The sequence below is a fragment of the Typopeltis vanoorti genome, chromosome 14 (assembly GCF_054136105.1).
Source record: "Typopeltis vanoorti isolate ZY-2024b chromosome 14, IOZ_Tvanoo_1.0, whole genome shotgun sequence".
Lineage (NCBI taxonomy): Eukaryota > Metazoa > Arthropoda > Arachnida > Uropygi > Thelyphonidae > Typopeltis > Typopeltis vanoorti.
In genome coordinates, this window is record NC_143562.1 from 123,085,405 (window position 1) to 123,099,946 (window position 14,542).

Here is a 14,542-nt window from a genome sequence, read left to right on the forward strand (position 1 = left end):
TGATGCAGAGAACACGAATGGAAGTAACTATTGGCATGGATTGCTTGTGGTAAACATCAAATGTAAAACTATTATCAGAATGTTTTTATAATAAGAGCATTAGTTTACTGAAATAAGAGAGCCAAAAGGTTTCACTTCGGTGATATACAGTTATTCAAATTAAGTGGATATTGAATCCAACATTATTTCAAAGCCGAATATAGAAACTATAAAAGTTTCAGCGGATCCAAGTGTAAGCAAACCTTTCATGACAGGGGCAACTCATAGTAAAGGTGGAGCAAGCTCCAATCACTATCCTTAGTATTTCCCATAATGTAAAACATCTCCTAGCAGACATGTATGATGTTATACATTATGGGGAGGGGGGGGGGGTCACAACCTTGACAGGTTTCGACCTTTTTTGAGGTCTCGTCAGTGGGAGCCAGACCCAGATGTATGTAAATCCTCAGGCTGTAGTGATGCAGAGCTTATACTTTATATACGAGTTGCCAAAAAAGGTGTCACATTACGCATTAATTCATATATTGTACTGCTATGACCAATAAGAACTCTAGATTATTTTCAGTACTGAACTTCACTGGTTGAAAGCATTCATTTAAACATGAAAAGCTATTTCCATATTATTTTGCCATTTTGAATAAAAATTGTCCAAATAGCTCCAATGTATAGTCTGTTCCCAAATTGTGCAGCTGGTATGATAACTGTCAGCATTAAGTAATTACACTTTGCTGGAGTGATAACTGTGTAAAATCCATTAAAAGAATATAATAGAAAATGTGTTTACAGAAAAGAAATCTAATTAAAGTATAAATTCAACACATATATTTTGGTTTATGTCTCATAAACCATCATCAGTGTTTACAAATGAATAATTGAAAATTCAAACCCAACAATATAAGTGTACATAGAAGAGTAACTTTGATGTCAAGCGCAGCACTATGTTAAAAATTACTGCACTACTGGAATCCTATACCTCCTTATATGAACGTTTCCAATTACGAAAAAATAGTTTTATGAACTTCTCCATTGAAAAAAAAAAAAAATTGTACTGATTGGCAAATGTCAGTGCATTCGTTTTATAAACGCACTGATGCTCACATGAGCTGGCATTATCTCTGCAGTAATTGATCGGTTCGCATCAGTGCATTTGATTCTATTCAAGCACTGTAAATCCACTTTGGTGTGTGTATCATAATTTCCATCTGACATCTACAAGTCAGCTCAAAATAGAGAGACTTGGAAGACAATAATTTGCAATCTTTCATTTTAATGTAAATCTATTTTCCCTTTTCACATTGGATCATATTGTGAATAAACTATGATAATGATGACTCTATAATTCAAAAGTGCAGTGATGAAAATAAACAGAAAAAGAGAACACCCAGACCAACTATTGAACTCAAGAAAGAACTTATAGCTAAATGGGAAAATGAAACTCTTATTTCTGAACTTTCTAAAGATTATAACATGGCAAAATCGACAATCTGTACTATTATTAAAAATAGAGATGCGATTTAAAAGGCTGATGTGGCTAAAGGAGCATATCCTTTGTATCCTAAAAGATCTCAGACTGTTGAGGAAATGGAGAAACTTTTGTTACTATGGATGAATGATAAACAGACAAGTGACAGTATTTTGGAGGCAATAATTTGCGAAAAAAGCTAAGCAACTACATGATGATCTTAAGTGTTCAACCCCAGAATCTAGTGCTGACAGTGACGATTTTAAAGCTAGTAGGGGAGGGATGGTTTGAGCATTTTAAAAAGAGAACTAGGATCCATAGTGTAGTAAGTCATGGAGAGGCTGCTAATCAGTTTGTGAATGAATTTAAAACTTATGTAAGAATGGAGGGATTTATTCCTCAGCAAGTGTTTAATTATGATGAGACAGGACTTTTCTGGAAAAAGATGCCAAGTGAACTTATATCACACAAGAAGAGAAAGCACTGCCAGGACACAAACCGATGATGGAACAGTTAACCCTCTTGTTGTGTGGTAATGCTAGTGGTCACTAAAATTAAACCTTTTTTACTGTTTCACTCAGAAAATCCCAGAGTGTTTAAATCAGAATTATGTAATAAAAAGTAAACTACATGTGATGTGGAAATCTAACAGTGAATCTTGGGTAACAAAGCAGTTTTTATACAGTGGATCCATGAAGTGTTTACCCCAGTGTAAAAAACTACCTTGAAAAGAACAATCTATCTTTGAAAGCACTTCTTGTGCTGAACAATGCTCCTGCTCACCTCCCAGGTTCGGAGGATGATTTGGACGAGCACAACTTTATAAGTCAAATTTCTACCTCCTAATACCACTCCTCTTATCCAATCCATGGATCAGCAGGTCATTTCCAATTTCAAAAAACTTTATACAAAGGCTTTGTTTCAAAGGTGCTTCGAAGTGACATCTGACACATAACTGACCCTCAGGGACTTTTTGAAAAAGCACTTGAACATCTTGCATTGTTTATGGGTTATAAATAAAGCATGGGATTTCTTTGAAAACTATGAACTCACCCTAGAAAAAAATTGCATCCTGATTGTGTGACAGGCACTGATTTTGAAGGGTTTCCTGCAGAGCTAGCAGAATCTGTGGTTGATGAAGTTGTGTGTCAGATCCATTGGATTAGAAGTGGACAACGCTGATGTAGACGAGTTGGTGGAAGATCATCAAAGAGAGTTTACCACTGAGGATCTGAAAGAAACTGCAAAAGAAGCAGCATGAGGAAGTTGTTAAGGAACATTTTTCGGAAGAGGAGGGGGGCCCAGTAAGGGAACCATTTCCAATGATGAAATTAAAGAAATGTGCTTCCATTGGGAAAAAATCCAAACCACTGCAGAAAAGTGGCACCCTGATGTATCTACAGTTAATAACAGTGTCAACATGTTTAATGAGAATATCATTGCACATTTTAGAAAACCTGTAAGAACAAAACAAACCCAGAGAACCCTAAATAAGTTTGTAATCAAAGATAAAGAATCACCATCTAGTCCACCCACAAAAAAACAGAAAAGAGCAGTGACACATGAGGGGCAATTACCCAACTTTTTTTATGAAGAGTGATTCATCTTCAAAACAATAATTTCCTCCCTCCTCCCCTATATCTTCAGTAAAGGTAAGGTTCATGTTATATTCTGTTTTTTGTTGTTGTTGTTTCAATTATGATAATATGTGAAAATTTTTCATGTAGAATCAATTAATTTATTTTACATTAATTACTATGGTAAAAATAGTTTCACATTACAAACTTTTTGTTATATGTTTTATGTTTTATGTTCACATAACATAAAATGTCATCATCATCATCATCAAATTCCTGCCATATACCCTCAAGGGGTGTACAGGATATGATAGTACTACATGAAAAAAATTACATCATTATTAATTTCCTATCTACAATTTTCCTCCAAATCAGTCTGTTACTTGTCAAGACTCCAACATTATCAGATCTTATATTTCTATCGTCTAAAGCACTTTGTACCGTATCAATCCACCTATATCTTGGTCTTCCTCTGGGTCGTTTTGCTGCCAACCTGGCAGAGAACACTTGTTTTGCTAATCTTTCCTTGCCCATTATGTTTAGGTGACCATACCACCTGAGATTAGCTCTGCTAACACATTCCTGGATGCTGACAATGTCAAGTTCTTTCCTAATATCCTCGTTTTTAATATGATATTGCCATTGATGCCATCTGTTCATGCCTATAATCTTTCTCAGGACTCTCATATCTGTGGTCTAGTCTTTGGTCAAGTGTTTTACTTCTGACCCAGCTCTCAGATCCATAAGTTAAAACTGGTTTGAACACTGTTTAGTGTTCAATTTAGTGTTCCGACTAATTTCTCTCTTATTCCATATGAATTTATTCAATTGACTTCCAACCATACCAGCTTTGCTGATTCTGTTGTCTATTTCTATATTTAATTTACCATCTTCAGTAAAAATCGTGCCTAAATAGCTGAAATATTTTACTTGTTCCACAGGTTCTCCATTCACAACACAGTTGACATTTTCAACAATTCTACCTATTTTCATTGTCTTTTTAATGCTGACCTTCATTCCATATCTATTACAACAGTTATTCAGTTTAGTCAGGGAATCTTGGAAGCTTGTAGCGGATTTATTTAGAAGTATAACATCATCTGCATAAAGCAAAGAGCTGACATTAACATCTCCAATTCTGATATCATGTTTAATACCACTTTCCTTCATAATGTGATCCATATAGATAATGAATAACAGAGGGGATAATGTACATCCTTGTCTCACACCAGATTTAACATTAAACCATCTTCCTGTACTTCCTTCAATTCTAACTGCTGACTTACAACTCAAATAAAGACTAAGTATTGCTTGATATAATGCCCCATTGACACCATATAACTCCAGCGTATTGAATAGCTTCTCTCTTGGCACCTTGTCATATGCTTTTTCCAAATCGACAAAACTTAAATACAGATCTTTGTTATATTCCCATGCTTTCTCGACTATTTGTCGTAAAGTGAAGAGCTGATCCTGACAGCCTCTATTTGGCCTGAATCCAGCTTGTTCTTCACCAAGCTTTTCTTCCACAATTCTTCTCAACCGTTTCTCAAGTATACTTGCATAGATCTTACCAGGAACACTCAGTAGGGAAATACCTCTGTAATTCTCACATGCAGTTTCATTTCCCTTTTTATATATGGGTACTATGAGAGCTCTACTCCAATCATCAGGAATTCGTCCCTCTGTCCAGGCTTTCTGAATTATGCAGTGCAGCCACTGTAAGACTCTTATACCACCATACTTCAGCATTTCTGGTCGAATATCATCTATTCCTGCTGCCTTTCCACATTTCAAGCCTTTGATGGCTTTTTCTACTTCAAGTATGGATATGTATTCCTGACTGCATGCCTGGTCAGTGTTTTTTACCACTGTGCTGTCATCACTGCTTGTTTCATTTAGCAGTTTTTCAAAGTAATTACTCCATGCTTCAAGGATATCTTTTTCTCCCGTTTTCATGTCACCTTTATCATCTCTAATTTCTTTTACAGCACTCTTTCCTCCATTCTTAAGCTTCTTCAACAACCTCCAGAATATTTTGCCACCTTCTTGATATTTATTTTCTATATTCTTGCCAAAGTCCTCCCATGACTTTTGTTTAGCTAGTTTTACACAGTGTTTAGCATTCTTGCATTTGTCTCTATATTCTCTAAGAGCACAAGCTGACTTATTTGACAGGAACTTTTGATATGCTTTCTTCTTTTCCTTCACTGCCTGTTTAACTTCCTGTGTCCACCAGGGAGTTCTGATTTTTTTATCCTTACAGACAACCTCACCACATGCCTCTCTGGCAGAATCAATCAATGTTTTCTTCAGAGTTTGCCACTGAATTTCCAAGGTTTGATTCCTGTTCTCAAACTCTTTCATTTTTTCTTCAATAATCTTTGTGTATTTTAGTCTACAGTTCACATCTGAGAGCTGCTCAACTTTTATTCGCTTTGAAACTTTCTTACATGTTATTCTTTTCAATATTAAATTCAATTTTATCCTGCTCAAGACTAAATAGTGATCACTTCCAATTTCAAATCCTCTGTACACTCTGGTGTCCTGCACCAGGTAGAAAACATCACTATCAACAATAACATAGTCAATGAGACTTTTCTTATTCCTAGCCTCTTCTCTCCATGTGAATTTGTGCACATTTTTATGTTGGAACATGGTGTTAGTAATAACCAGTCCATGTCCTGAGCAGAAATCCAACAGATATTTTCCATTATTATTAGCTTTGCTCTTTTCTCCAAATTTTCCCAAAATATTTTTGTATGTCTCACAATCATTTCCTACTCTGCTATTTAGATCCCCAACAAGGACCAACTTTTCGTTTTTCATTGTGTCTGTTGCTTTTTCTAAAACCTCAAAAAACTCCTCCACTTCTACGTTAGTAGAACCTTCTGTGGGACCATAGGCACAAATAAGTCTCATTGTCCAGTTCCCCATTCTCATATTTGCCCACATTACTCTACTTGAGACTGACTGCCATTCAAGAAGATTAGTCTCGTATTTTGTGTCGAATACTATGGCTACTCCTTCTTTTCCTTGATTAAACATAAAATGTTTGTTTGTAAAATGAGGTTTTACTGTACATACATATATATATATAAGCATATGCATTAATTTTAAAAACATTTTTAAAAAAATTAAGAATTAAGAAATATAGTTTCGAGTGACAGTTTCCCATACTTCTGGCATAAGAAGTCCATTACTGAGATCTGTATTATAAAAAAGAACTTCAGAACTTTCTTTGAAATGATGTTCAAATTGTCAGATGTTGCTATGTAGAAGCTTAGCAATATCACAAAGGATCCTGTGACTAGTGTTATTAATTCCACATTCTGCAAGGTCAGACTAATGTTTATCTAGTTCAATATAGATTTGATGTTCAGAAGTATGTTTTGTGACAGAGTAGCCAGTTTGTTCAAGATAGAATAAGTTGCAGTTAGAGGGAATTTGACAGACTCCAGGCAGCAACAGTAACTGCATTTTATCTTTTGCAGAAGGTAAAAGGAACCTGATTTGATTAATGGTTTGTATTTGACTGCAAGATGAAATATCTTTAGGATAAGAGCAACATGTTCAGAGATACCCTGGACACAAGTACATATCTTCTGAGAGTCTCTTCTTTCAGAATTGAGAGAATAACAGTTGTTGATTATTGTCTGTAATTCTTGGGGGTGTAACCATTCAGAGAGGTTGATGGTGGATATTTCTGGCAGAAAAGATATTCCCGAGGAACAGATTAAGTGGGATCTTATTATTATCACATGATACCTCCAAGGAGTCCAAAGGCTCATCAAGGGAGGGTGCCTACTCTACAACTCTCTGTCTCCACAACTCAAACCACTAACTAGTGAAACTAATTATAGTGAAACAAATGAGGATGGAGAGTTAGCTGAACAGTGGGTTGAAAGTAATCAAATGAATCTTATACACGATCCTAAACAGCCATCATCATTTAACAGTGGAAGATGGAAAAGAGGTTATAACCCAGAACTTGGATTTGTTAGTAATAGAATAGCTAATCTGTGCACTACACAAGCTTGCACATCCTAAGTTCACTACATAGATCAATAATGCTGCAAGTTTTCTCACCAGTCTGACTTAAGGAGATCCCACTTAGAAGATGCTTTAATTTTAAAAGAGCTAACTGGGAACAGTTTTCAAGAGAATTAGACAAAAACCTGACCAACATTTCACCCACACCAGAAAATCATGGAAAGTTCATCAAAGCTATTAGACGGTCTGCTGCCAGGCTCATCCCAAGAGGTTGCAGAACATGTTAATTCCAGGTTTTACAGAGCACAATGTGGAAATATATGAAAGATATTGTGACCTATATGATAAAGATCCATTTTCATCAGAAACAATTGATGCAGGAGAGGAACTAATAGCAGCACTGTCTTAAAAAAGAAGTCAACAATGGGCAGAAAAAATTAAAAGATTAGATATGAAACACAGTAGCAGGAAAGCCTGGCTCTTATTCAAAAAATTAACTGATGACCCCCCACAGGAGCAGCAATCGAAGTTAATATAAATGCAAACCAAATTGAATTCAGCTATCTCTGAATGGTAAACCAAGTACTGAAGGAAAAATAATACCTAAAGATTATATTAAAAAAAGTTAGAGATTTAGAAAAGAATCTCTTCGAAGCACCATTTACTAAAGAGGAACTAGAAAATGCCCTAAAAGCCTTAAAACCAGGAAAAGCTGCCGTATCAGAAACGATATACTAAGGAATTTGGGAGAAAAGGCAACAGAGCAGTTGTTAGAATTTTTCAACATTTGTTGAAAATTTGCAAAAATATCCAGCATATGGAGGCAAATGAAAGTAACACCTATCCTGAAACTGGGTAAACCTGCTGAGGATCCAAAGAGCTACAGGCCTATGGCTATTCTATGCACAACATTTGATGATGATGATACAGCTTTGAAGCTGTATCATCATCATCAAATTCCTGCCATTTAGCCTCAAGTTGTACAGGATACGATAGCACTACATGAAAAATTTACATCATTACTAGCTTCCTATCTACAATTTTCCTCTAAATCAGTCTGTTACTTGTCAAGACTCCAACATTATCATATTTTATATTTCAATCGTCTAAGGCACTTTGTACCGTATCAATCCACCTATATCTTAGACTTCTTCTGGATCGTTTTCCTGGCAGAGAACACTTGTTTTGCTAATCTTTCCTCACCCATTTTGTTTAAGTGACTGTACCACCTGAGATTAGCTCTGCTAACACATTCCTGGATGCTGACAATGTCAAGTTCTTTCCTAACAGCCTCGTTTTTAATATGATATTGCCATTGATGCAATCTGTTCATGCCTCTAATCTTTCTCAGGACTCTCATATCTGTGGACAAGTGTTTTACTTCTGCACCAGCTCTCAGATGCATAAGTTGAACACTTTCTTGTATACAGCTAATTTAGTGTTCTGCATAATTTCTCTCTTATTCCATATGAATTTATTCAATTGACTTCTTACCATACCATCTTTGTTGATTCTGTTGTCTATTTCAATATTTAATTTATCATCTTCACTAAAAATCTTGCATAAGTAGCTGAAATGTTTTACTTGCTCCACAGGTTCTCCGTTCACAATACACTTGACATTTTCAATGATTCTGCCTATTTTCATTGTCTTTTTCTTTTCATTGTTGACCTCCACTCCATATCTAATACAACAGTTATTCAATTTAGTCAGGGAATCTTGCAGACTTGTAGCGGATTTATTTAGAAGTATAACATCATCCGCATAAAGCAAAGAGCTCAGATTAACATCTCCAATTTTGATATCAGGTTTAATACCACTTTCCTTCATAATGTGATCCATATAATTAATGAATAACAGAGGGGATAATGTACATCCTAGTCTCACACCATATTTAACATTAAACTATCTTCTTGTACTTCCTTCAATTCTAACTGCTGACTTACAACTAAAATAAAGACTAAGTATTGCTTGATATAATGTCCCATTGACTGGGACATTATATTAATAACTGTAGCGTATTGAATAGCTTCTCTCTTGGGACCTTGTCATATGCCTTTCCCAGATTGACAAAACTTAAATACAGATCTTTGTTATATTCCCATGATTTCTCAACTATTTGTCGTAAAGTGAAGATCTGATCCTGACAGCCTCTATTTGGCCTGAATCCAGCTTGTTCTTCACCAAGCTTTTGTTCCACAATTCTTTTTGATCGTTTCTCAAACGATCAAAAAGCATAAATCTTACCAGGAACTATCAGCAGGGAAATACCTCTGTAATTCTCACATTCAATTTTATTTCCCTTTTTATATATGGATACTATGAGAGCTCTACTCCAATCATCAGGAATTCGTCCCTCTGTCCAGGCCTTCTGAACTATGCAGTGCAGCCACTGTAAAACTTTTATACCACCATACTTCAGCATTTCTGGTCGAATAACCTCTACTCCTGCTGCCTTTTCACATTTCAAGGCCTTTGATGGCTTTTTCTACTTCAAGTATGGATATGTATTCCTGACTGTATGCCTGTTTAGTGTTTTTTTTACCACTGTGCTATCACTGCTTGTTTTATTTTGCAATTTTTCGAAGTAATTACTTCATACTCCAAGGATATATTTTTCTCCCGTTTCCATGTCACCTTTATCATCTCTAACTCCTTTTACTGCACTCTTTCCTCTATTTCTAAGTTTCTTCAACAACCTTTAGAACATCTTACCACCTTCTTGATATTTATTTTCTATGTTCTTGCCAAAGTCCTCCCATGACTTTTGTTTAGCTAGTTTTACATAGTGATTAGCTTTCTTATGTTTGTCTCTGTATTCTCTAAGAGCACAAGCTGACTTATTTGCCAGGAACTTTCGATATGCTTTCTTCTATTCCTTCACTGCCTCTTTAACTTCCTGTGTCCACAATGGAGTTCTGATTTTTCTATCCATGCAGACAACCTCACCACATGCCTCTCTGGCTGAATCAATGAGGGTTTTATTCAAGGCTTGACACTGAATCTCCAAAGTTTCGTTCCTGTTCCCAAAGTCTTTCATTTTTTCTTCAAAAATCTTTGTATATTTTAGTCCACAGTTCATATCTGAGTGCTGCTCAACTTTTATTCGCTTTAAAACTTTCTTACATGCTATTCTTTTTGATATGAAATTCAATTTTATCCTGCTCAAGACTAAATAGTGATCAATTCAAATTTCAGATCCTCTGTACAGTCTGGCGTCCATAACCAGTCCATGTCCTGAACAGAAATGTAACAGGTATTTGCCATTATCTTTATATTTGCTCTTTTCTCCAAATTTTCTCAAAATATTTTTGTATGTCTGAAAATCAATTCCTACTCTGCTATTTAGGTCCCCAACAAAGACCAACTTTTCCTTCTTCATTCTGTCAATTGCTTTCTCTAAAGCCTCAAAAAATTCCTCCACTTCTACCTTAGGAGAACTTCCTGTGTGACCATAGGCACAAATAAATCTCATTGTCTAGTTCCCCATTGTGATATTTTCCCACATCACTCTACTTCACACTGCCTACCATTCAAGAAGATTAGCCTATTATTTAGTGTTGAATACTATGGCTACTGCTCCTTTTCCTTGATTGTCATTGCCTGAATATAACATTTTGTACGTATTGCTTAGAAAGATCTCGCCAGTTTTTGTCTTTTTTGTTTCAGTCATCCCTATTATGTCGATCTGGTACTTATCTAATTCTTCAGCTAGCTCCATTTCTTTGCCATTCAGGCTTCTTACGTTGATGGTACCAATCTTTAACTCTGGTGATGTTGAGTTGGGGATGTGTTATTAGATTTGTTCCAGTATCTGACTTTTCGCTGTTCGCCCTAGTGAAAAGAAAGGGGGGGGGGCTTTGTTTAAATTGTTTAAACGACCCAGCCAGCATGAAATTTTGTCACGTTGTACCATCATTTTGTATTTTGGTTTGAGTCAATAAGAATACAATTTGGTCGGCTAAATCCCAAATTGCCAGCTCATCCTCGTTCATTCTGTATCCAGGTAGATACAGAATGTATCTACTCCCCCCCCCAACTGAAGCCCAACAGGGTGCACTACGAGAAGGTAGGGTCTAGACATTAGGTCAGAAGCGCTGGTCGGTTCTCTGCGTTCCTTTAAAGGGTATGTGGTGGTCCCCCTCTCAGTTATACAGCTTTGACCCTTAAGCACCCCCCCCCCCCACTGAAGCTGAATGAGAGGTTAAGTCCAGAAATATAGAAAGTGCTGATAAAAGAACAGGCAGGATTTAGACCAGGATGATCATGCACTGAACAAGTATTAAACTTAACACAGTTTATTGAGGATGGCTTTGAAAGGGGGGAGGGGGGTTAGCAACAGGAGCTGTATTTTTAGATTTCACAGCAGCATATGACACTAAATCTTAGAAAGCTTATAGTCAAAATTTACAGCACGACAAACAGCTATTGGTCACTGGAGATATTTAGGTCGCTGCTGTTCAGCAGGAGATTCTTTGTTGATTTTGAAGGAAAAAAGAGCAGATGGTGTATCCAGAAAAATGGTCTACCTCAGGGAAGTGTGCTATCTCCCCTCCTCTTCAATATATATACTAATGTCCCACCTATAAACCCACAGTCAAGAACCTTCTTATATACAGATGAACGGGCAATAGCTTATTAAGCAAAATTCTTTGATGACATTGGGATGCAGTTCACACAAGAGCTAGGAATCCTTACAGTTTACTATAAGGAAAACCAAATGAAACCAAATCCCAGTAAAACCCAAATGTGTCTTTTCCATCTCAATAATAGGGAGGCGTGGAGAGAATTGAATATAGAATAGGATGGTGTGAAACTGGTCAATTATCCAAATAAAACTTACCTAGGTGTTACGCTAGATAGGACTCTAAATTATAAGCAACACATAGAGAAGACAGCAGCTAAAATTCAAACATGTAATAATATTCTGCGCCAATTAACATCATCTTGGTGGGGTGCAAATCTACAAGTACTGCACACCTCCCTCTGCACTGGCACTCTGCTTTTCAACAGCCGAGTATGAGAGGTTAATTTAAACATGTATGCTAGCCCTGTTTGGGAAAGATCATCACATGTCAAAATTATTGATAAGGTTCTTAATGAAACATGTCGGCACATTACTGGCTGCCTTTAGCCTACAAAAATTGACCATCTAAACTCACTGTCTGGTATTGCACCTCCCCACATCAGAAGGACTACACAGAGTAGATATGAGCAGAAACAACAACTAAATGATGAACGGCATCATTTAGTTGTTGTTTCCATAAAAGCTACAAGGTCAACAATGTGCCAAGAACAATCTCCAGAGGCTCTGAACTTAAATGAATCTCTTCCTTTTGGCTTACATCTTGACTGGCAAAGATGGAAGACATTGAATAGACTTCATTCTGAAATGCGCAGGTCAAAGCAGAATATGGCCAGATGGGGCTACACAGACAATGACAGCTGCTCATGTGGTGAAACACAAACCATGGATCATCTTCTGCAATGCTGCCTAATAGACATTAATAATATATGTACTCGAGAAGATTTAATGCAGTGTAATGAAACAGCTTTAAAGTATATTAGTCACTGGATGAGTGAAATTTGACATTTTATGTTTTTACTTAATATTTCGTGCAAGTGGCAGTTTTCTCTCTTAATATATGCTTTTAATCCATATTCTTTTAATGCCTATTTCTTTAAATGTATGCTTTTAATCATTTATGAGTATGATCTTACATTTTCTGTAGTTTGCACACGAAATAAATAAATAAAACCCACCAACTACAGTGAACTGCATTATCTACACCAATGCCATCTACTGTCCACCACCACCTAATATCTTCACAAACAATCACAAACATTCATTTCCACAGCAGAATTCGAACCCACTGCCTTTTGGCTAGAGAGTGGATACGCTAACCACTCAGTCAGCCAGGCCAGCAATCTTGATTTGATAATATTGAATTTTTGGTAATGATGGTGCTAATGATAATGATGGATATAATGGCTGGAGAAAGTAGGTTTGCAGTATATCAAGAAAGCATAGTTTTGATTGTTTCTATTTCTAAGATGAATTTGAATAATTCTGGATATTTCAGATGGAATGACAAGCAAAGAATTGTTTGGATTTTATGTGATGTGATTTTATAATCTCTACTGTCTTGAACTGTAGCTACATTTCATTACATTACAAAAAACTTTGTAGGATGATATAGATAGATAAAAGATACCATTCTGATGTTTTTTTTTATTTCTGTTTTTGAATTTCCCATTAATTATGTATTAATACTGATTACAAATTACAGAATGTGCAAACCTAAATATTTGCATCTAATTTATACTTTTAATTAAACTCTTACTGCAGTCAAGTGTTCTTCAATCAATTATCTTATTTTAGGTGATTCATTAATAATCAGTTGTCTAATCATTGATAATCAAATTCGAATGATCTAAATAAATTTGCATGGAAAACACGTAATTAATAAAACTGGCCATGGGATCCTTTGGGATTATGCTAAGTGTGCACATAGAAGCACCAACAAATATGAATATTAAAAAAGTGCTGAAGTTATTCATTGTCCAAATATCACCAATGGACATTCAGTGCCAAAATTCTTAGAAATTATAATTAAAAACTGTATTTCTTAATTTTTTTTACTATATGCATATGTGTCTGTACATTGCTTTTTTTTTGGGACAGTATGCAACAATACAGCGTACTGGCACCTTTATTAACAGTGGCAATATGGATGCAGTATCATTTTAATTTTGAACGTGACCTGCTAGCAAAGAATATGTACTTTGACAAAAAAAGAGAAAGTGTCGTGTGTGCATGCACACACACACACACACACACACACGCACACACGATCCAAACAGTGTAATAATTTTTCATCTAGTACTCCCACAAACTACACATCAAAAGATACCATTCTAAAGTGCTTTTTTATTTCTGTTTGTGAATTTCCAATTAATTGTTTGTTAACACTGATTACAGTCTATGTGCAAAACTAAATATTTGTATCTAATTTATACTTTTAATTAAACTCTTTTATTGTGGTCAAGTGTCTTCAATCAATTATCTCAGTTTAGGTGAATCATTAATAATCAGTTGTCTAATCAAGAGTCTCCATAGCTCAGTTAGTATAGGTGATGCTGAATGTGTTTTATCAGCTAACTCACCTTTGATTTGAAAATCCACTGTAAAATAACCAAATTTATTTTCTAGTTCAGTGGAATTCAAACCCACTGGGTCTCATCACATGGAATATTTCTTGTGGTAACCTGGGTTTGGCATCCTGCAAAAATGATAAACTTAGAATCCCATCTGTTTCAGTTTAGCTACCAGCTTGTCGTGTGACAGTCTCGTGACATGTCGTGTCACAGATGGCCATAGAATTCACAATTAAGAAAGCTAGCAGAATAGAATAAGACCTATCCATCCTATTTCTGTCATATTTGGTTTTGAAAGTCCAAATTGTGAACCTGTAGCAAGGTAAATGAGTGATGCCAACTTATATGTGTA

The 14,542-nt window shown here is 35.8% G+C and overlaps 1 protein-coding gene across 2 annotated transcripts in view; it reads right to left on the bottom strand.

The window, feature by feature from the left end:
* Window positions 1-14,542, bottom strand: part of LOC150099876 (M-phase inducer phosphatase-like) — a 399,908-nt gene that overhangs the window by 325,643 nt on the left and 59,723 nt on the right. The window lies entirely within an intron of this gene.